This window comes from Lutra lutra, chromosome 1 (genome assembly GCF_902655055.1).
Source record: "Lutra lutra chromosome 1, mLutLut1.2, whole genome shotgun sequence".
NCBI lineage: Eukaryota > Metazoa > Chordata > Mammalia > Carnivora > Mustelidae > Lutra > Lutra lutra.
The window spans coordinates 169,953,781-169,975,753 of record NC_062278.1 but is presented as its reverse complement, the minus strand read 5'-3'; the positions used below and the strand labels follow the sequence as shown (position 1 = coordinate 169,975,753).

General features: G+C 48.4%; 1 protein-coding gene across 3 annotated transcripts in view; it reads left to right on the top strand.

Annotated features, from left to right (window-relative positions):
* The window catches only part of HRH1 (histamine receptor H1), an 89,143-nt gene that overhangs the window by 14,535 nt on the left and 52,635 nt on the right, over positions 1-21,973 (top strand). Inside the window, exon 1 of one of the 3 annotated variants that reach the window (XM_047744625.1) lies at positions 459-732. The exons of 1 other annotated variant lie outside the window; for it this stretch is intronic. The gene's annotated coding sequence lies outside the window, so the exon portion shown is untranslated. Of the gene's footprint in view, positions 1-458; positions 733-6,362; positions 6,421-21,973 lie in introns of those variants that run through there. One more of the 3 variants, XM_047744645.1, reaches the window with a different exon arrangement.

Sequence of the window (21,973 nt, the reverse complement as noted above, 5' to 3'; positions counted from 1 at the left end):
AGAGGAGGGGGTGTAGTGTTCTGGACTTTGGAGGTCTCTCTAGTTCCCCATGAAACCTCTAGGGTAGGGTGCTTATTTGTCAATCTTACTGTTTCTTGGTCTGGCTGGCTCTGTCTGTGTTTCTATTTTGGCCTCTCCAGCAAGAATAGTGGAGGTGGGGTATCACTGTATGTCTTTGTCTATCCTTCGGTCTGTGGTTGCCTTTGCCAAACATCTCCTCTCTGACTTTCCATCTTTCCTTCTTTATCTGGACTTACCTATTTTGGTCTGTCCACCCTCGGGTGAGAGTGGGCGGTGGGGAGTTCTCGCCAGGGTTCTGACCAATCTTTTTTTTTTTTTTTTTTCTTTTTTAATTCTGACCCTCTGTCACATCTCTCTCCAACCCGGAGGAGACGTACCGCGGCGCCGAGCCCGAGGCTAGGGTGCGCGGCGGGAGGCGCCAGAAGGTGTCAGAGCCCAAGGCGCCCCAGAGCGCCCGTTCGCGCCCCCTCCCGGTGTGGGGGCGGATGTGGGAGCTCCGAGCCCGAGGTGACCGCGCTGCAGGCCCGCGGGCCTGGGTCTCCGCCTCCCTCCCCCGCTGGCCCCCCTCGGCGCGGCTCCTCCTCCGGAGCCCCGCCTCCGCAGTCCGCTCACTCTGAGCCCACGCCGCCGCCGCCGCCGCCGCCGCCGCGCCCCTAGTAGCCTGGCCGCCGCACCCGCGGCGCCACCAAACTTTCCCCGGAGCCGGCGCCGGTGAGTCAGAACGGACGCGGGCAGGGCGCGGGCAGGGCGCGGGCAGGGCGCGGGCAGGGACCGCAGCGGGGCCGCAGCGGCGGGGCGAGGCTGTGCGCTGGCCATTGGGATCTGGGCATCCTTGTGGAGCATCGGAGACCGCGGGAGCCGGCTGGCGCGGGTGGGCGCGCTTGGGGTCTCAGGGACCCCGGCGGCTTGGGGCCGGTCCCGCAACGCGGCTCGCTGCAGGGCACCCTCCCTGATATATCGTTCTGGCGCCGCGCCCCAACGCGCAGACACCTGTGGCTTCCACGGGGTTCGCCAGGGTGTGCGCCCCGGGCATCTGCCTTCGGGCTACCGGGCTGAGAGGGCGAGTCTCCAGCTTTCCCAGAGCTGCCCTGGACTCTGAGTTGGATGCTGACCGCAGCCCCAACCCATCTGTTGAGTGCGTTATGTGTGCCAGGCGCTGGGCATCCATTACTTCTTGGGATTCTCCCTGTAACGCCAGGAACCGGGTATTATTACACCCATTTTACAGAAGAGGAAATTGAGACTTAGGGGAAGTTGTGCCCAGGGGGGTCAACCGAATCAAAGAGAGAGCCAGGATTTTGAGCCCCAGTTGGCCTGACTCAAACCACTTAACTTCACACGGGCAAGCCCTGGGTTCAACGTCACCAAGCGTCCAGTATGGGAAGGTCAAGACCACGGCTAGTGGCCTTCTGCGACTAGGCTGCAAGCCCAGGAGGGATGGTACACATCCTCAATGTACCTCTTGGACGATCTTTTGGAGAAATGGTTTGTCATTACTGCCAGGGTGTGGATTTTGGTTGCCAAAGCGCATTGGGGCTGCTCTTTCAGGGAAAGAGTGAGAGGGGACCAAATTCTGGAAGTTGCTCTAGATTTTTCTGGAAGGAGTCAAGGAAGTGAAGAGCAGGATCTGGAGCTCAGCAGTCTTTTATGGAAGCCACTCTCTCTCTCTGGGTGATTACCGCCCTCCTACCCACTCCCCCACCACCAATCCTTCAATGTCTTTGAGGTGTCCGCTCAGCCTGGCTGCTGGTAGTTCAGAGATGCTCATGGCAGGATCGCTGTTCTCCGGCAGGGGGCTCCCACCTCAGACCTAGCACCTGACAAGAGAGGACCAGTGCTTGTCTTACTATGTGAGCCTGACTGGAATGCTCTAGGGTAACTCATTCCTGGGAGGGGGTAGGCCCCTCTGAGTGGAGCACAGATGGAGTCTATCTCCAGAACATGGAAGGTGATTTGGGGGTCTGATATAGCCCTATTCTTGGCAGCCAGGAAAGAGTGTAGACTGGGAGAGGGAGAGAGAGAGGACCGATCATAGTGTCATTATGCATTATCCCATTTAGTTCTCACAGCAACTTTACAAGATAGGCACTGTTGTTACAAGCCTCATTGAACAGATCGTTTGTTGAGGCTCAGAGGGGTTAAGTAACTTACCTGAGTTTGTCCTGCTGGTCTGTGGCAGAATTGGGATTGAACACAGATCTTACTTGATTCCTTCCAGATTATCAGTGAAACTCAGGCTGCAGATGGAACCTTAGGGCCCTCCTACTTGTGCCTGGCAGCAGCAAAGATAAAGAGTAGGGTGTCTGATGCATGTGCACCATTCTTTTCTCTGATGGGTGTCTTGCGGGAGGCCTGCTGCTGAGTGGGTTATCATTCACAGGAATCCCTGACAGCCCCATATAAATATGCTAGTATGATTCAGGGCTGGCTGGAGCCTCATCAGAGCCCAAGGCTGTCCAAGGCTGCCTGGCTCTATCAAGAGGCATTTCCCCTGGAGGAGAGAGGGTCTATAGACAAGGGAGGGACGGCCTGGTACCATTTTCAAGAGTGAGGCAGATCCTTTCTGAGGCAAGAGATGGCCCAGCAGTCCCTGTCCATGATTTCAGAGCCGGGTGGAGACTGAAGCTGCCTGCAAAGGAACCTGTATATCTGAGGAGACTGGGCAGTCCCTGGCTGGAAGTGCTCCCTCCTGGCCCTCAGCTGAGTGTACAAGGGAGGAAGAACTTGTATCCGAATCTCCTGCCCCTGGACTCTCTCAGAATTCCATGTTTACACTTTCCTTTTCACAAGTGAGTTGTACCTAGCAGAAATGGAATGGCCTTTCCTTAACAAAGAGGAGGGATAGGTTGGAGAGCAAAATTGTGGATCCTGGAACTGGCTCAAATCCCAATGCTGTTTCTGAGCTCTGTGGCCTTGGGTCAGTTGCTACAACTATCTGTTCCTCAGTTTCCTCATTTCTAGAATAGGAAGATTCATAGCACCTTCCTCACTGAGTTGCTGAAGAATTGTGTTCATATTCACGAAGCACTTAAATGGGACATGTAATACACTAACGTGCTATTTAAAAGTTAGTTGTCATGATTGTTAGCATTAAGGTCAAACAGGCCCAGCCCTGTACCCTGACTCTGCCGTCTACAAGCTGCCTCACCAGTGCAAGCTTCTTGCTTTCTCATTTTTCAAGTGGGAGACATAAGTGTGTGTCCGGAGAGTCTTAGTGTGGTTCCTGGCTTTAAATAGCCCAAAACTCGGGGCACCTGGGTGGCTCAGTGGTTGAGCCTCTGCCTTCGGCTCAGGTCATGATCTCAGGGTCCTGGGATCGAGTCCTGCATCGGGCTTTCCCGTCTGTGGGGAGCCTGCTTCCTCCTCTCTCTCTCTCTCTGCTTGCCTCTCTGCCTGCTTGTGATCTCTTTCGGTCAAATAAATAAAATCTTTAAAAATAAATAAATAAATAAATAAATAGCCCAAAACTCAATGTCCTGGGGCAGACTTACCGAAGCTTCTGGCACCCTGCAGAGTGCAATCTGATGCAGATGCTGAACATGACCACAATTATCACTGTTATGATGAACCTCATTTCTTCACACAGTAGCTTGAACTTCATACTTCAGCTTGGTTCTATGGGCCATGGGTTTGGGACCGTTTTCTGACTTCTCTATTGGGAAGTGAAGGGTTCTGCCTATCTTTTAGCCAGGCTCTCTTCATGATCATTCTCAAGTCTGAGCCTGGGCCTCTCAGTGGCTGTGCATGGTAGGTTTGAAATTCATTTCATAAGGTGTCCTGTCCTCACCAAGGCAAAGGCCTCAACAGAACACACCACTCGAGCTGCCTTTCAGATTGTCCTACTGATTTGGGATATTTTGTGCACCTTCCAAGTGAATGGACACAACCAGAGTTCTGAAAATGTTGTCCCTTAAAGATAGAATGGTGAGATTAAAAACAAAACAAAACAAAAAAAGCCCTCAGGGCTAGAACCCCAACCCTTTGAGCTTGGGCATTAGTCTTTTCATCTGCAAAATGGCCCTAATCACATTTCCCAGTGTCTGGTTCTTGGAATCATGTCAAGATGGAAAAGCAGAAAAAAGGAAAAAAGCAAAGAATTACATGCAATTGTAAGTAATGCTCATTAGCATTCAGGCAGAGCATTAGCTGTAACTGCTCCTGATCCAAGACGTTGTATCTGAAGGATGTACCTGGCAGAGGATCATTCAAGCCCCAGTCACCTGCTGCCCTCCCTTTCACAGTGATGCTGAGCATTTCTGAATCTCAGGATGGAATTATAATAAAGCTCCTGTATCTTATTTATAAGTGACTCACTTCTGCCATTAATGGTGGCAGAGGACTCAGGCACACACTCGTTGGGAACAATGTCACTGATGTCGTGGGAGGGGGGGCCAGGATGCCTCTCCTCGTTTATGCATTCATCTTCCCTGCTGTAATTCTCCAGTGATAATGCACGAGGATCACATGGGCTGGGATCAAAGCTGACAGCTCTCAGTTTGTGCAGCAGCTTGCATGGCAAGGCCCATTGAAATTTGCCTCTGCCAGCAGAGTGGATGTTAGAAATCAGTACATCACAACAGAGGGAATGGAGTAGAGGAGGTTGAGGAAGACACCTCCAGGGAGTGGTTAAAAACGTGGACTCTGGCGTTCTATAGGCCTGAGTTTGAATCTTGGTTCTGCCAGCTCATTAGTTGTGGTATGAATTTTGGCCATCTTCCCAGCTAGACTATCACTTTTGATCAGGCAGGGCCCATCTCTATCTTACTCTCCGTGGTATTCTTATCTCCTGGTATATAAGGGGTTCATGAATGAAGAAATGGGTATACAAATGACAAGTTGCTAGATGGAGTCTCAACTTTCTCATCTGTACAATGGAGTTAATATAGCACCCACCTTGTAGGTTGCTGTGAGTACTGAGTGAGGAAATGCTACACACAGAATAAGCACTCAGCAGTGTGCTTGGTGACAAATTGATGAGCGGAGTCTGCAGAGTGAGAACATTTTCTCCACCCTCAGACCAACAAGAGGTCATGAGAATCCCTGTATTTACACAGCACTCTACAAAGGGCTTTCATATCTGTTGACCCCTGACAACTAGGGAGAATGGCTCTTTCTGTTTTACAGGCGACGAAACAGGTACAGAAGAGTTGGTGGGATGCCCAGAGTCACAGTTAGAAGCGGCAGGAAGTAAAATATAAGCAAGTTTGCTCTGATCTGCTACCTGATACTGAGAGCTTTCTGTTGCCCCACTGGGGGCCAGATAGTGCAGTATTTAATCTTTCATGAACATGGTATCTCTCTGCATTATTTAAGGTATCTTTAACTTCTTATTGTATAGTTTCCCAATTTTGCCTTGGTGGTCTTGCACATCTTTTGTTAGATATATTCTACTTATTTGATATCTTGCATACATTATAAATTATATACATACATATATATTATTTTTCATGTTCCATTGTTTACATTTTGGAAAAATATGTTTGCATTTTGTATGTTGATTTTTTATCTAGAAATCCTGCTAAGCTGTCTTACTAATTATAAATGTATATTTGTAGATTCTTTTGGAAACAATGTGTATAGAATTGTAGGCGGTGCAAATAACAGTTTTTCTTCCTTTCCAATCCTTTCAAGTTTTTTTTTGTTTGTTTTTTCTTTTCTTTTTTCCTTGCCTTACAGCCCTAAGACTTCACCTTCAGTACAAGAATGAACTGAAAAGGGGATAGTGGACATCTTGCCTTTTGTAGTTATTATGGAGGAGCTGTCCACAGTTGACAATTAGGTATGTTTAGTCTAGGGTTTTGGTAGATGATTTTTATCAGATTAAAGGAGTGCCTTTCTATTCAAATTTGCCACTTACTCTTTTTCTTTCTTTTTTCCCCCTCCTCCCCCTCCTCCCCCTCCTCTCCCTTCTTCTTCTTTTTGGTTATAAATGGACAGATGTTTTTTTCTGCATCTGCTCAGATAGTCACATGATTTTCCTCTTTCCATCTGTTAACACAGTGAAGCACACTGACTTTCACATTTCTGAAATCAACCCAACTTGGGTCATCCTGTAGTATCTTTATTGCTGGATGATTTCTGCTCACTTTTTTTGTTGAGGATTTGCACGTTATGTTTTCACGAGTGTGATCTACTGGTGATTTTTCTTTTTGGTGCTTACTTGTCGGGCTTTGGTATCAAGGTCATGCTGGCCTCGTGAAACGAGGTGGGCAGTGTTCCCACTTCTTCAGTTCTCTAGAAAAGATTGTGTAAGCTGGGTGTTGTTTTTGTAGAATATTTGGTGAACTCACCAGTGAGGATCCAGAGGATAGAAGCTGAAGAAAACGGTGGAGAGGGCAGCTGGTTTCAGCTCTGTCCAAAGTGGAACTTCCTAACAGCAAGAGGTTCAGGCTGCCTCAGGTAGGTGTTCAGGGATTGTGAACCCCAGCTGACCTGAGTGCTGCAGGAAGAGCCCAGCCTTGGATACTGGGTACGGTTTTTGCAACCAGGGGTCCTGGGTGAAGGGAGCTCAGCCCGGGGTGAGAGTCTGATGCCTATGAACTCCGCTTGAGTGTCCTCCTGCTTCTAAAATTCCCACGGCTGCAGACAGTGTGCTCACCATACATTATTAGTCTCTGATGCCCACAGATGGAGGGACCTGCCTCCACAGGCCATTTGTCTTCCAGTTGGTAGGAGAGGCTTTCCCTCTCTGTGATATCAATTTGCCTGGAGTCCCCAGATTGGGACCTGGGACCACACCCCTCCTGCTGATTCCCCCAACCCACTGTCCCACTGGGGTAGCTAGATGTGGGCAAACCTCTCAGCCCAGTCTTCCCTCCACCTTCTTTTACCGGAAGCACCAAGGTGCTATGCTAATTTGGATCATCTCTCTTAATCCCCAGAACAATGCTTTAAGGTAGAGACTGTTATCCCTATTATTCTTCACATTAGGAAAACAAGGTTTGGGGTCATCATTATCTCAATGGTTTCCAACTTCACACTAAATTATCCTTCTCTAAGCTATTTGAGTTTGGGTGTAAATTAAAGGTGCATCTTAATTTGCTTTTCACATCTTTAACCAGCTGCCCCCATCCTGTTTACGGCTGCTTTCTTCCCTTTCTCACCCGTATGCCACCTGTATCAGACGCTAATACACTCTGTATGGTCAGAGGCAGAACCACAGCAATGCACAACTCCAGGGGACACCAGTCATGGTCTCTGATCTTGGGCCTCAGGGTGTATGAGCTGGAAACCTTGTCATTACTAGCAGGTCTCTTCCCAGGCTGTGTGTTCTGGTGTTGACCTTTCTGATGATTCCAGCAGCCGACCAGCTGACAGGATTGTGGTGGGATGCAGAGGGCAGATGCCAGCTGGGCATAGGAGACTGGTGGGGACCGCGCCATGATGCTCCTATGATTAGCTTTGTACTGCATGTGTTAAGAGTTGGCAAAGACATCTTCCTTTGTCTTCATTTTCTTTTCTTTTTTCTTTTTTCCCCCCCTCCCTTTTAAACTTTTCTAGGCAGTTTTTGCTCAACTTATTCCTTCTGAGAACTTTGTTTATTTACTAGCTGCCTTTTCTCTGTTTCTGGAGGAAATCATCATTAAATAAATTCATCCTGCTGTCCCTCGCCCTGACCTATGTGAGACACAGTCCATCACCAGCCCACACATGTGGTCTGAAACGTCTGCCAACATGACTGTTGATCCTGGGCCGAGATGGAAGCCTTACTTTCTTTCCTCTTTCCTCGGCACCTAACTGCCTGAATGGTGGGTCCACCCCGATGGGCCCATCGTGGGCCTCTGGTGGATTTAGTTTCAGCCACCCTGGGGAAGGGCGGTCTAGCTTTTCGAAGTGCCTCCTATGGACTCCCCAGAACAACTTAGGGGGAGGAGGGGAACTGTGAATTCTGGATTTAAATCAGATCATCACAATCCCTTGAAAACAAGTTCCTGTGAGACAGAAAGAGAGAAAATATTGTGTAGATAAATTTAGTAGGGTAAGTGACACTTGTAAATTCAGCTTATGGTCAGAGCAGAGATCCCAGGGCCAGACGATGCAGGTTTGGACTCTGGCCCCACCACTTACCAGAGTATGTCCAGGGCAAATCATCCCATCTATCTTTCCTTTGATCCCCTCAAGTATAAAGTGGGGTTAGTGATTGTAGTAGCTTACAGCATCACTGTGAGAAATAAGTAAGTCATGAATTTTAAAAGAATTAATAGTTGAAAAGGATTTATCACAGAGTCTGGCAACTCATAAATGTTTATAAAGTAAACCAATTAGTAAGTAAACATATGATGGATTTTTTTCTCCCCTAAGAGATCAGGAGTCATTTTGTCATGTTCCAGAACAAACTGCACTGGGTTTTAAAAGTTGGAATGGTGTTAACCCTATGCATCAATTTCTGATCCTCCCTGTGTGATTAGTGTTTTTGGCATGAAGATATTTTCTCAGATCACACTGGATGCCACTTAGCTGAAGCACTCCAAGATAAGATTCTTTTAAAAGTTGTCACAACCCAGAGATAGTGGGTTTAGTGGCAGTATTTGGGATTTCACATCCTGATGCCATCAGTAGTTACCTCCTTGGCCTCAGAGGAAGCACTGTAATCTCCCTGGCCTCAGTTTCCATATTTATAAAAAGGGATAATAATAATTGTTATTATTATTATTTTTCTCACAGCATTAGGGAGCACCTCTTCTCCTAAGCCTGCAGTGACTGATCTTCTCATCACCGAGGACTCAAATGTCCCCTCTTTGGAGAGGCCTTCCCCGACTACCCTGTTTTGGCTTCCTGTCCCCACTCCAATCCGGTTCCTCTCCACTGATTTTCTTCATAGTGCCCATCACACTTCCAGCCCCAGGGGTGTAGGGATGTCATCTGCCTGGTTTACTGCTAAACCCACAATGACTCCATTAGTAAGCCCTAAGCACCTAGTAGGTGTACATTAAAAACTTACTAGATGAAGAAAGTAAGGTCAAAAGACAAAGGCATGCCTGGATCCCGTGGAGGGTGGCAGACACTGCCGAGATGGGGGATGTACCTGGTACTTTGTAGTATTCACACACCCAAAAATGCTTTTAGGCATTTTAAGAGTAGTAAGAAACACTGAACAAAGATGGGTTCTTTATCATGGTTATATCAAGGATGCAGTCAATATTTGTCCATTATTGATTGATTTGTTCTCCCAGCACCCAACACCAGACTTGACTGAGGCCCCGAGGAGCTCGATAAACAAGTTGGGGACAGAGGGCAGGGTTTTGGGGCTGGAAGGGGGTGATACATAGCACTCCTTTGCCTGACTTCCGTTCTGGCCCAACTGAGAGTTCTGCTCAGCTGGACAGCTAGAGAACAATGTGTCACCATTAGCACTGATTGCAGTAACCCTGGCTGAAGGCAAGAACAGTGTCCCCAACTGCCTGGGTGCAGGCAGTGCTGGGCCCCACAGGGGCATAGCCCCACCTCCTTCCTGGTAGAGAGCCCAATCAGATACATGCCTCTTGCAGGCAGGCTGGCTTCTAGGGGAAGCAGAGAAGAGAGTGAGTAATACTTGCCTATTTCATCTCTGCAACTCACTCATAAACATGTGGCACACAGCACAGGCCCAGGAGATGAGCAAATGAGGAGGTAGGGGAGGCCAGGGGTATGAAGGTAGTGAAGTTCCCATTACCTGGAAGGAAACGTGTGGAAGGAAATAGGACAAGAAGCCTCCACAGAGGTAGGGACAGCTGGGGGGCTCTGACACCTGCTCATTATGTATACCAGCGGACTCTGAAAAAAGGAGAGCTGTGACCCTTCTGAGCCTTTCTGATCCAGCTGACCAGGAAAAAGAACTGCCGTCTGTTGAGGAAAGCACACCAGGCCAGGGCTTTCCATTCATGATGTCACCAGTTCCCTCCACAGTCCCGTGAGATAAGAACGAATGTGCCCATTTTATCAATAAGAACACTGAGGTCTGAGATGTTGACTAACTTAGGCTAGCGTGGAACTGGGGAGACCTGTAAGGAGGCTATTGCAGTCTCCAGATGAGAGAATGTGGTCACTCGGACCAGGAGGTAGTGGCAGTGGGAAGAATGGGACACATTGACACTATTTTGGAACAGATGCATTGGGACAGACAGGTGGTTGAGTGTGGTGAGTCTGGCTGGGGCATTACTTTAGAACGGTGTTAAAGCAGTGCCATAGGTAACTCATGGGTTTTCTGCTTATTTCTCGCATTTTGGGTAGAATAGACAGGATCCTTCTGGGGAGATTATTCGAAGAATTAAGAATTCCACAGGCACCACATCTGCACGTCTCAGCAGAACTGAAACTGATGATCACTCACTCTTAATTGGGAGTGCTAGCTGGAGCATGCTGGGAGAGAATGAATGAGAACACACAGGGGTGAGGTTGGGGCCAAGGGAAAAATGCCTGGGTCTGTGAGAGGTCTTGTAAAGAAAGGGGTCCCACCCTCCCCCCTCCTGCATTTCCTCCCACTCTTAGTATTGACAGCTGCTGCACCCACTGCCCTGTCCTGTTCCCCGAAGCTGAGCCCCTCCACAGCCCCCCTATTCCAGCCTGGGCTTGGCCTTCCCTCCCCCCTAGGAACCCCTACAACACTCTCCTGCCCCACCCCACCACTAAGGGCTCTTTGCCAGGCACAAATCTGATCATGTCAATTCCCTGCTCAAAATCTAGTGGCATCCTCTGTAGCCATTAAATAGAATGAAACCCGAGTATCACAACTTGGAAGGATGTCCATGGTAAACATGTCATTAAATGAAAAGAGGATGTGGCAGAATAGCTCTGACAGTGTAGGATGGCACAGTGTACCAGTCAGAAGCGTGGGTTCTGGGGCCATGCTGAGTTTGAACCCCAGCTCCGCCCCTTGGTAGCTGTGTAACCAGGAGCAAATTCTTAGTGTCTCTGTGCTTCAGACTTCTCATCAGGACAATGGGAACGAGAGCAGTGCTCACTCCCAAAGGGCTGAGAGGGCTAAAGGAGGGCTTAGCCCAGTGCTTGGCTCCTAGCAGCACTCAATAAGCAGTCATTATCATGGCCATAACTGTATATATTCACATACATTTATATGTGAATATAAACCTCTCTCTCCTTTCATCTCATTCTTCAGAACTCAGATTCAGAAGTCTCCTCTTCCAGGAAGCCTTTCTTAAACACTGCCCACCCCCTTAAAGGCTAGGCTAGAACTCTTCTCTGGACTCACAGTACCCCCTGGTCTTACCTGTACCACACGTATTACTCCTTGTTGTAACCATCTATCTGCTCATGGCTGTAAGCAGCCTGAGGACACAGGCTGTGGCTGGCTCTCCCATTAGATCCCTGGTACCCATCACAGTGTTGGGGGGCATAGTAAGCTCTCAGAAAATATTTGTCGAGGGGCGCCTGGGTGGCTCAGTGGTTTAAGGCTCTGCGTTCAGCTCAGGTCATGGTCTCAGGGTCCTGGGATTGAGCCCCTCATCGGGCTCTCTGCTTAGCAGAGAGCCTGCTTCCCTTCCTCTCTCTCTCTCTGCCTGCCTCTCTGCCTACTTGTGATCTCTGTCTGTCAATTAACTAAATAAATCTTTTAAAAAAAAGAAAAGAAAATATTGTCGAATGAATGCATAGGTGAATGAGTCAATGTGAACAGGGCTTTGAAATATAAGTTTTCAATGGATAGGGGTGTAGAGGAAGAACATTTTGGGCAGAGGGAAGAGTGTGAGCAAAGGCACGCAGGTGGGAGGGAAGGAACAGTCTTTGGGAAGAGTAAGTAAGTAGGCTGGTCAGGCTACATCATAGAGTGTGACCACAGAGGGACAGAAAGTACTGAAGGTTGGAAGATAGGTAGGGAGCCCAAGAAATGTCATGTAAACAAAAGGAAAGTAGATGTAATGAGGAAGGGCACAGAGAAGGAAGTGATCTATTTTGTGTGTGTGGGGAGGGGGTCATGCCCTCTGTCACTCATACGCTGATTCCCCAGACTGGCTGTGTCCTCAGCATAATGTAAAAAAAAAAACACCTGCTTTACCTGTCTCTTTCCACCTCCAGACTGCAAACTTCACAAGAGATGGAAATGTATGTTTTCTCTTTTTTCTAAAGCTCTTCTTGCCCACAAAGATCAGCTCTTTTTTACTCCTCCATACCTGCTTTCCTCTGCCATATATGGCTATAGACATGATTGTGTTGTGTGTTCTGATATCTGGATCCTAGTATAAATCACTCCAGTTTTTGTGGGAGTAGAGGATTTATGGCTTTTCTACTTAATCGAAACCATCCGTGTGACTCTGCTTCCTTTATGGAGTTCCTGTATCAAACCAGCAACAGAAACAGACTGCAGTTCAGTCCTGGGTCAGAGGCAAACATCGGTCTTTTGGCCAGAGTTCCTGCAAAAGAAGAAGTCCTCGGTTACGGTCTTAGAGCTGCATGGAGCCCTTGCCAACCTAATCAGGCAGGGCTGCCTGGGTTCAGTGGCAGGTGAAGAAAGGAAAGCAGGAGTTGGAGTCTGTTGTGAGGATTGTGCCCCTACTGTGTGCTTGGGACGCTGCAGTGGACAGACAGACACACCCATTGCCTTTACAGGGTGTCAGAGAAGACAGACCCTGGACAAGTCACAGTGAAACAGGATGTGAGGTTCCCAGCTGGGAAAGTGCAATGGTAAAGGAGGCTCAGAGAGGCTGAGTGACTCGCCCAGGGTTCACAGCTAGTTTAGCCAACCCTGGCATTTGAACAGAGATCCTCTGACCTTTTTTCCCTTAGTGTCATGAAGCACCCTAAAGTTAATTGCCCAGAACATTTTAGAAATCGTTCAAAGTCAGGCAATCCTGACCTCTTCCCTTGGTATCCCAGGATATATTCTCCATTCATTCCATGCCTCTATAGATATAAAATGTGGATCTTTCTAGATGTGAGTTCTAGGGTGGATGGCAGGAGTCAGTCACAACACTAAACCCTGGGTTCCCTGTGTGGAGAGCTCACTGATACCAAGAGATTTCACTCTTTCCTTTCTGTACAAGCTAGAAAAGCAGGCAGGCAAGTAGGAAGAAAACTCAAGTGGGGCATTTGGCTCTGCAGGTTGAAGCAGGGAGCTTAAGTGAGGGACAGGGATTCAGATGCGCAAGGTTTGGACACCCAAGTAGCCCCGTCAGTGCTGAGTTCTCTAATGGTGAGCTCAACAATGCCAGTTCTGAACACCCAGGGCTCTCTGCGTCCTTGGTCGCTAGGGGAAACCAAGCGTTTTCCTGGTGAATGCATCTTACTCCCTTTCATCCCAGACACAGAGCTCTGTGTATATCTGTGCACTTAATGTTACTTTGTAAATAGTGCAGTAGGGGGCAGATCTCAACTTCTAGGCTTGTTACCTTACAGTATTGCCCTCACACATCACTGGCATCACCTAACACAAGACACTGGTAATAATGGTACGCACTGAGCATCTACTATATGTCTGACGTCGTGCTGAGCACTTTATATTGTCAGCTCATCTGACCTCTAAATAGTCTCATGAGGTCAGGACTGTTGTTGTCCCTGTTTTAATGATGAGGAGCCCAGGATCACACAATCAGAAAGTGGAGGAACTGGGATTCACAGCCAGATCTGGCTCCCAGCCCCTCTTCTTTACCACATTGTTTAGGGGACATTAGAGCTACAAAGGTCTCTCCTTCAGAGGAGGAATGTGGGCCTGGCAGAGGGAGGGGGACTGGCTCAGGTCACACCTCCTATAATGACAGAGCTGGCTCTAGAACCCAGGTCTTGTGGCCTCTGTGGACACCACCGCTGGCTTTGAACAGACCGTTCTCTTTCTGAGACTTCCCACATCAAATCTAGACTCCAGGCCAGAATTCTATCCACAGGCTCTTTGCGCACTAGTCCCCATCCACACTGGACAACTCACCCTTCCCCAGACATTCCTCATGGCTCCTCATCACCATGACTTCGCTTCCATCATATGTCCACTCAAGCCCTAAGTTCCCACTGAATTGTACACTTCAAACAAGTGAGTTTTATTCTAGGGATTTTTTTATTGTGATAAAATATACATAGCAAAGTGAGGGAATCTTATGGTTTGTAGATTATATCTCAGTGCCACTGTTTAAAGAAAGAAAGAAAGAAAGAAAAGTCAAGTCAAGTCAGAGGAATGCTTTTCTGGGTTCCCCCTTCCATGGTGACTCTTCCAGGAAGCCTTCCCTGTTAGTTATTTGGGGCTATAGCGACTGGACTCGAGATGCACCTGGAGTGTATGATCTGCATATAATGGAATGTGAGAAGACAAAAAGAGTGTCACTGCTGTCAGGTGACAGTGTCAGGCCCCATGGGGAACTGGAGGGTCATTCAGATCCAGTGTCCTCGGTTCCCCTCTCTAGGACAGGGACAATGAAGGGCCTCAGCAACCTGCTCCTCAGCTTCAACTATTCCTGCTGATACCAGCTGGTTCTTCTTTTGCTCCACGGCCCCTTTCATTCATTCAACAAACATTTATTGAGCATCTACTGTCTACCAGGCCCTCCTCTAGGCACTTGGGACACTCAGCAGAACAAAGCAGGCAAAGATGTCTACCTAGGCGAGCCTCTGTGCTGCTTCCGGGATACTGCTGGCTCGATTATGACCTCTGTGTGTCGTGTTTCTGTGACCTCATGGCTTTGGATGTTTGTCCCTGATTTCTACCAACTGCGGCTGTTCTGTATGTTTCACATTCTGCATTTCAAGAGTCAGATTTATAGTTGGTTTCTGGTTGTGCAGAAACTTTGCCCCAGGCCACCCCACAGATAACCCATGAATAACTGTCTAGGACTGTTTCTGGGGGCTAAGATACAGGGATGAACAAGATGAAAGGTGCTGCCTTCTTAGGGGAATAGGTGGGAAATACGTCAACAAGTGAATATAAAATGCAGTGATAAAGAGTGGTAAATGATAAACAGGGTGGGAAAATTAGGGGTGTCCATTCATGTGGGTAGGCAGGGTAGCATATGAATCAAGTGAGGAACTGAAGCATGAGGGAAAAGCCTTCTGGGCAAAGGAAACAGCAAGGCCCTGAGCTGGAGTTGGTCTGGAATGTTCTAGAAAGAGGAAGGAAATCTGTGTAGCTAGACCAGAGTGTGCAGAGTGAGCAGAGTGTGCAAGGGCGAGTGTAGGGGATCGAGTCAGAGTCATGGGGTCAGGCAGGCGAAGCCTCGATAACCATTGTGAGGACCTGGCTTTTGTTCAGAGGACATTGGGAGCCTCCAATGACATGATCGAATGTGCAATAGAGAGCATCACCCTGGCTGCTATGTGGGCGATATACTGTAGGGAGGGAAGAATGGTGACAGAATGACTCCAGGGAGGCTACTGCCATCTTTCAAGTAGGGGGCAGTGGTGGCCTAGTCCAGCGTATAGTGTGGACACGATGAGGCGTGATAAGCTCCCAGGCCTATTTTGAAGAACTGAGCATAATCAGTCTGGTTACCGGTTATCCGGGTGGACGCAAAGGGTGCCTCCTGCCTGAGAGGCTTACTTTGGGTGCCACCAATGAGTTTCCTGATCTGCAACAAGAGAATAATAACTGTGCCTCCCACCTGAGGTCATTGTGAGCATCCAGGACCCTCGCAGGTCAGGGGGTGTCCAGTAAACGAGGGCCATTATTGTTAGGAACACAGGAGGTGGGGTAGCATACAAGGGACACCTCTGGGTTGGACTGCTCCTGGCTCTGCTCTCCAGCCCTGGCTCTGCTCTGCCCAGAACCCTGGGGTTGGATGTTTCCAGTTGGAAATGGAGCACAGACCCCTTTACTGAAATCCAGACAAGAGCCTGGGGCTTGCCCTAACTTATTTCTGTCCTCACAGTCCCTTGGAACAATGGAACTCACCGATCCCATTCTAGAGTCTCAGAGAGGTGAAGGGATTCATCCAGAGGCCAGTGGCAAGTGTCAGACTTCAGGCCTTGACCTGTGGCCAAGGGGCAGAGTGACATAGTGATAAAAGGCCTGGACCTGGGGCCCACAGAAGTCTAAGTTTGAATCCTGGCTCTGCTCTGTGTGATCCTAAGCATGTTGCTTCCCCTCTCTGTGTGTCAGTTTCCTTAACTATGAAATAGGACAATACCAGGTTCCTTGCTTCCTTGAGGTGAGCTGTAGGGAGGGGCTGGGTGTCAAGTCTTGGACAGGACCCACACAGAGTAGGTACTCAATAGCTAAGACCTCTTCTCTGTCACCCCCAGGCCTGTGTCTCTGTGGCTCCTGCCCAGCATCCTTGCTAGCATTTTGAAGTAGATGCCTCATTGCCAGATGCTGTCATGGAAACCAAGAGGTGGGGGAGTAGGAGAGGCCTAGAAGAGGTCCAGGGGGAGGGGACATCATTCCCTTGCTCACCCTCTGGCCCACCTCAGCCAGCTCATTATAGCAGAGATGGCTCAGAGAAACAGAGTGGGGGTAGGAAGCCAGGCCGTGATGGGGGAGACAAAGGCTAGCTGGGCTCATCTGGAGGCTTTGTTCCTGTAGGGAGTGTAGGACACAGGGCACCACCTGTGGGGCCAACTTGCAGCCACCTCCCAGGCCCCCCAAGGCTTGGACGGGCCGAAGCCCGGATGTGACTCATTCTGGAATCCCTTATCCACCTGTGTTCTTTCCACCCCCTTCCAAGAGGCAGTACATTCATTGTCTTGCCCTTTGAAACAACCTCCCTACTGCATCTCTATCAAGTCAAAGCTGACAACCCTTCTGGCTGTGTCTGTGAATTGATATCAAAAATGAGTTGCTCGCTGTCTTACAGCAAGAACAGCTCCATTTGGAGACCTAATCCCCCTATCCAGGTGCCTTTCAATAATTAGATCCCTTAAAAAATAATAATAATTAGATCCCTTTGACACCTTGTCTCAAGGAAAGGGTCCCCTTCCCCCTTCTCCATACCCCAGCCCTCGGAACTCCATCCCCAATGCCTACTGCCTCCTCCTCCCCCAGCACGTGGACACTGTTAGGCCTCCTCTCCCCTATTTAGAATGCACACTTCAAGCCCTGCAGCTTTGGAGGAACTCAGAAGAAGGACCCCAGAGCTTGGAGTCACACAAAGCTTGGAATCCCCACTTGCACACTCCATGACAGGTCAGCGGCCCCTGGGAGTCCCAGTTTTCTTATTGGTCCAAGGGGGTTTGATAGGTGGATCTGCCTCACAGGACTCAATGATTTAACCCAGGCAAAGCAACTGCAAACTGCATTACCATTATTTTCACTTCACACCTTTCTTTAAACTCAGGAGCAGGCAAAGAAGCAGGAAAACCCAAAACACACTTTGTTTATAATATTAAGTCTTTTCTCTTCAAGATGGAAAGAATTTGCTGAACTCTTTTCTTGGAGGAGATGTTGCCAGCTTTGGATCAGAGTACTAGACATTTATCACATGCCTCCTATGTGCCAGGCTCTGTGCTAGGCGCTGGAGAGACAAAGGGGACAAGGCATGACCCATGCTTTTGAACTCGCAGCATGGTGGGGAAGGCAGACCTATATCCACTCAGTCTCCATGTAATAAGATATGTGTCATGGTCTAGATGGACGCAAGGCTCACAGCTGCACAGATGTGGGCAGGGTTAGGAGGGAGTACTTAGCTCAGCCTAAGGGTGTGCCCGCCTAGTTTTCAAAGATGAGTAGGATGAAATTCAGCAAAATGAGGTAAAATGAGCTTACAGGCAGAAGTTATGGTCTCAGCAGAACAAAACAGCATTCCAGCTAAATAGCTTGGTGTGTGCAGGAAACTGTAAAGAATTAGGTTTTGCCAGAGCATAAAATAAAGCTTACGGGCAGGGAGGTGGTTGGAGATGGACACACCTAGAGAGAGAAACAGGATGGTTAAGGATTGCCTCCCTTGATTTAACCTAGAATCTTCTCATCACAATGAGTGAGAGATTCAGAGTTGCCAGGTGGCCCAGTGGGTGGGTGGAAGGGTTTGTATGGCGCATTTATTCTCTAGAAACTTGCCCTTCGTAGAGTGGTCCTAGGACCAGCAGCAACAACATAACTTGGGAGCTTGTTAGAAAGGCGGAGCTGCAGGCCTTACCCCAGACTTGCAGAATCAGAATCTGATTCTGATTTGAACACGATGACATGTACACGCCTTACAAAATGAGGTGATGCTGGGCCTGGAAGCATCTGGACTTCACCTGCTCGGCCTCTAGCTCTTGCTGCTCTTCAACCAGGGCAGGACCCTGAAATAGGCATGTGGCATTGGTCTTAGATGAGGACTAAGAGGGTATTGCCCCAGTTTGGGGACTGCCCTCCAAGGGGACATGTCTGAATCTCTTTGACCACCTCCCTGGGATCTCTTGCCTGGTCTCAAGCAGGATCAAGTGGGATATATCAATACAACTTTCTTACTTATTTGTTAAGTAGAAAGTTTTCTTTGTTCCTTATTAAAAAGAGTGTCCAGGGCGCCTGGGTGGCTCAGTGGGTTAAAGCCTCTGCCTTCGGCTCAGGTCATAATCCCAGAGTCCTGGGATCGGGTCCCGCATAGGGCTCTCTGCTGAGCAGGGAGCCTGCTTCTCCCTCTCTCTCTGCCTGTCTCTCTGCCTACTTGTGATCTCTCTCTCTCTCTCTCTCTGTCAAATAAATAATAATTAAAAATCTTAAAAAAAAAAAAAAAGAGTGTCCAAAATAAAAGATATGTGGACAGGAGATGTGGCAGGTGTTATTTACTTGGCTTCTTCTGTGAGTTGGTCTGTCTTCGGGGACAGGGTACCTAGACCTTGTGCATGTCACTTTTATAGCCCCTTTGTTCATCCATGTGTTCTCCTGAGAAAGGGACAAAGGCTACAAAGTCTGCCACATCTCCCAGGACCTTGAAAAACAGGCCAAGTGATTTGGACTTTACCAGAGCACTAGGGAGATATCGGGGAGTTCCAAGGAAGGGAGTGGCAGAATATAGCTGATTGAAAGGCCACTCTGCCAGCAGCGAGGAATTGGCAAGAAGGGTCTGGAGACATCAGTGCAGAGGCTGATGTCAGGGTCCAAATGAGAAAAGATCAGGCCTAAGTCTAACCAGTGGCCCCATTTGGTGATACTGCACCAGCTTTCAGAGGCCCATATTTTGTCCTATTAAGTGGGTAATGATACAAGAATTCTGAGTTCATAACCTATTTAGTCTGCTGGAGCCAGAAGTGGCTGCTAAGTTTGAAGCAGTCACTTAGAACTAGCTGAGAATAAAATTTGGACCCTCTGTGTGTGATCTGTGCCCAATGAGGTCATCTATTTAGACCCAGACAGTTTAGGAACTGCTGGCTGGACTCTTGGCTTCCCCGGGGAACTCCTCTGGATTCTCACACTGGCCCCTGGGGTGAACATAGAAGGGCCTGCTGAGGACTGTGGATCCCTGGGCCCAGCTGAGAAGGGAGAAGAAGAGAGAGAAACAGAGCCTCAGAAGTCCTTCTGTTACCTTTACTGCATCTTGGTAGGAAGAAAGAACAGTGTTTCCCAAAGTTACTCTGCAGAACCCTGACCAGAAGAAGGTTCCATGGCTGCTTAAGTCTAGGAATGCTGCATGTCATATCCCCTTCTTAGGGATTCACAGTGGCCCATTAAAGCATGAGGACTTCAGGTCAGACAGAGCCTGGCTGTGACTCTCAGCTTCACTGTTTACTGTGATCTTGGGCAGTAAACTTCACTTCTTGGGTTGATTCAGTCTTGTCTGCAAAATGGGAATAACAGCAGTACTTATGACGTAAAGTCACCATGAACATCCTGAGATAGTGCATAGCACCTGTCTTGCACATTAGGAAACATTCAACAAAGGATAGCTGTTAAATTATTATATTTATAATGGTATTGAATTATTTATAAAAATTTATTTTAAATATATAAATTATTATTGTCTTATTATTTTACCTTTAAAGGCTCTGAGAAATCCTGCAGTAGAATCTGCTTGCCGTTTGCTTAACTTAAGGTTTCTGAATTTATTTGATTTTGGAGTCACATTTTTTACATAACATACAGGACTTTCTGAGGAAATCGTGCTCTGTGGGACTCTGGATTTTTGTGTTTTGGGGACATTCTGGGGAAGCCAATATCTCTGAACCAGAATCCCTGTCTAAATATGGATCATTCTGGTGTAGAGTTGTGTTTCATTTCTCAGTTCCTTCTCCACTGCCTCTTCCCCATGGTTGTGACTCAGGAAGAAAGGCATGGGCTAAACCATGCCAGAGGTGTAGGGCCAGCAGAAATGAGGTGAGACTTTGCGAGTCTAGCCCAAGTACTTAGAGAACTCCTCCTCATCCCATCATACCCCATTCCAATGTTAACATCTCCTCAGAAGGCTGCCCACCTTGCCTAGTGGAATTAGGTTGGCCATTTCCCCGTGAGATGGCCTTTAGAGTGATATCATACTCAACATGTACCACATTTAACTGTAGTTATCTGTTACATGACCAGCTCCTCCCAGCTAGACCATGAACTTCTTATCTTGGTCCTCTCAGATGACACTTGATCAAGACCAGATTTCCTTCATCACCTTCTCTGAATTCATTTTTTTTTTAAGCAGGTGCTTTTAAGATTTTTATTTATTTATTTGACAGAGAGAAACAAAGCGAGAGAGGGAACACAAGCAGGATGAGTGGAAGAGGGAGAAGCGGAGCAGGGATCCTGATGTGGGGATTGATCCCAGAACCCTGGGATCATGACCTGAGGTGAAGGAAGATGCTTAACGCCTTAGCCACCCAGGCATTCCACCTTCTCTGAATTCCTAATGACTCAGCCAAAGAGAGGAGGCATAAAGAGATGGCTCTGGGTCTTCTGAGGCTGGGAGGGGACCTCTCTGTTCTGACAACTCTGCGGGTTCCCATTGTCTTGGGGGAAGGAATCCCCCCTGATGGCCAAATGCATGGTTCAAGGGCTGCCCTGGGGTTCCTGAGAGCAGGAGATTAAAACTGGGATTACTGTGAGGAATCGAGAGCAAAGTTCAGTGAAAGAACGAGAGCCACCAGAATGATAAGAAAAGCCAGCTCCCAGGGCCCTCTCCAGAGTCTGTATTCCATGAACTATCACTTGATGGCTTATGTAGAACCAGTTGAGGGCTCCATGGATGCCTAACCATGGGAAGACCACAGCTGTCTCCAGCACTCTGAGGCTGGCATGGGCCTGGTGCAGAGGGGCCTGGCTGATCCTGGAGGCTCAGGAGTCAGAGTCGGAACCTAGGAGGTGGCTCCTGGCAGGTCCCCACAGCCTGCAGACTCAGTGCAGGTCATGCCAGGGCCCCAGCGTGGGGGGATAAGTGGGGAAGCTGAGCTCAAAACCAGTGCAGAGACTGGAGGAGCTTTGGACAATAGAACACACGCCACCCACACCACCCAGGGCAGCACTCAGTAGTGAATCAGGCCTGATTCACATGGTCCCAACAGGGGTGTCTTGGTTTCATGGTTTATATGGATCTCTCTCAGGTTCTGGAGATCAGGATGCTGAGCCAGGCTGGAAGTGGCTGGTGTGGTTGAAACACTAAGGCCTGGTCACAGCTCAGTGTTCTAAGCTGGGGAGGATTCCATGGAGAAACAGTAACAAGGACATAATGGTAAATCAGTTCCTGTTGTTACTAAGCACTTAATTTGTGTCCTTCCGCAGTCAACCTTATTGAACCCTCACTACAACCCTTTGAGGTGGCTATTTTATCCCCATTTTGCAGACAAGAAAGCTAAGGATCAGCAGGATTATTACAAATCCCCCAGGTTGTATAATTGTGAGCAGTAGAGCTGGGTTTCAAATTAAGTTTTTCTGGCTCCCAAGCCTGGCTCTTATCCTTCGACTCTACTATCTGTCATCCCAAAGAAATGGGAAAGATTCCCAGTTGTATGGACTAGACCAGTGGTTCTGAATCCCTCAGACCCAATGCTCCCCCCACTTTTTAAAAAAAGATTTTTTATTTATTTGACAGATAGAGAGAGAGCACAAGTAGGCAGAGCAGCAAGCAGAGGGAGAGGGAGAAACAGGCTCCCCGCTCAGCAGGGAGCCCGACGCAGGGCTCAATCCCAGGACCCTGGGATCACGACC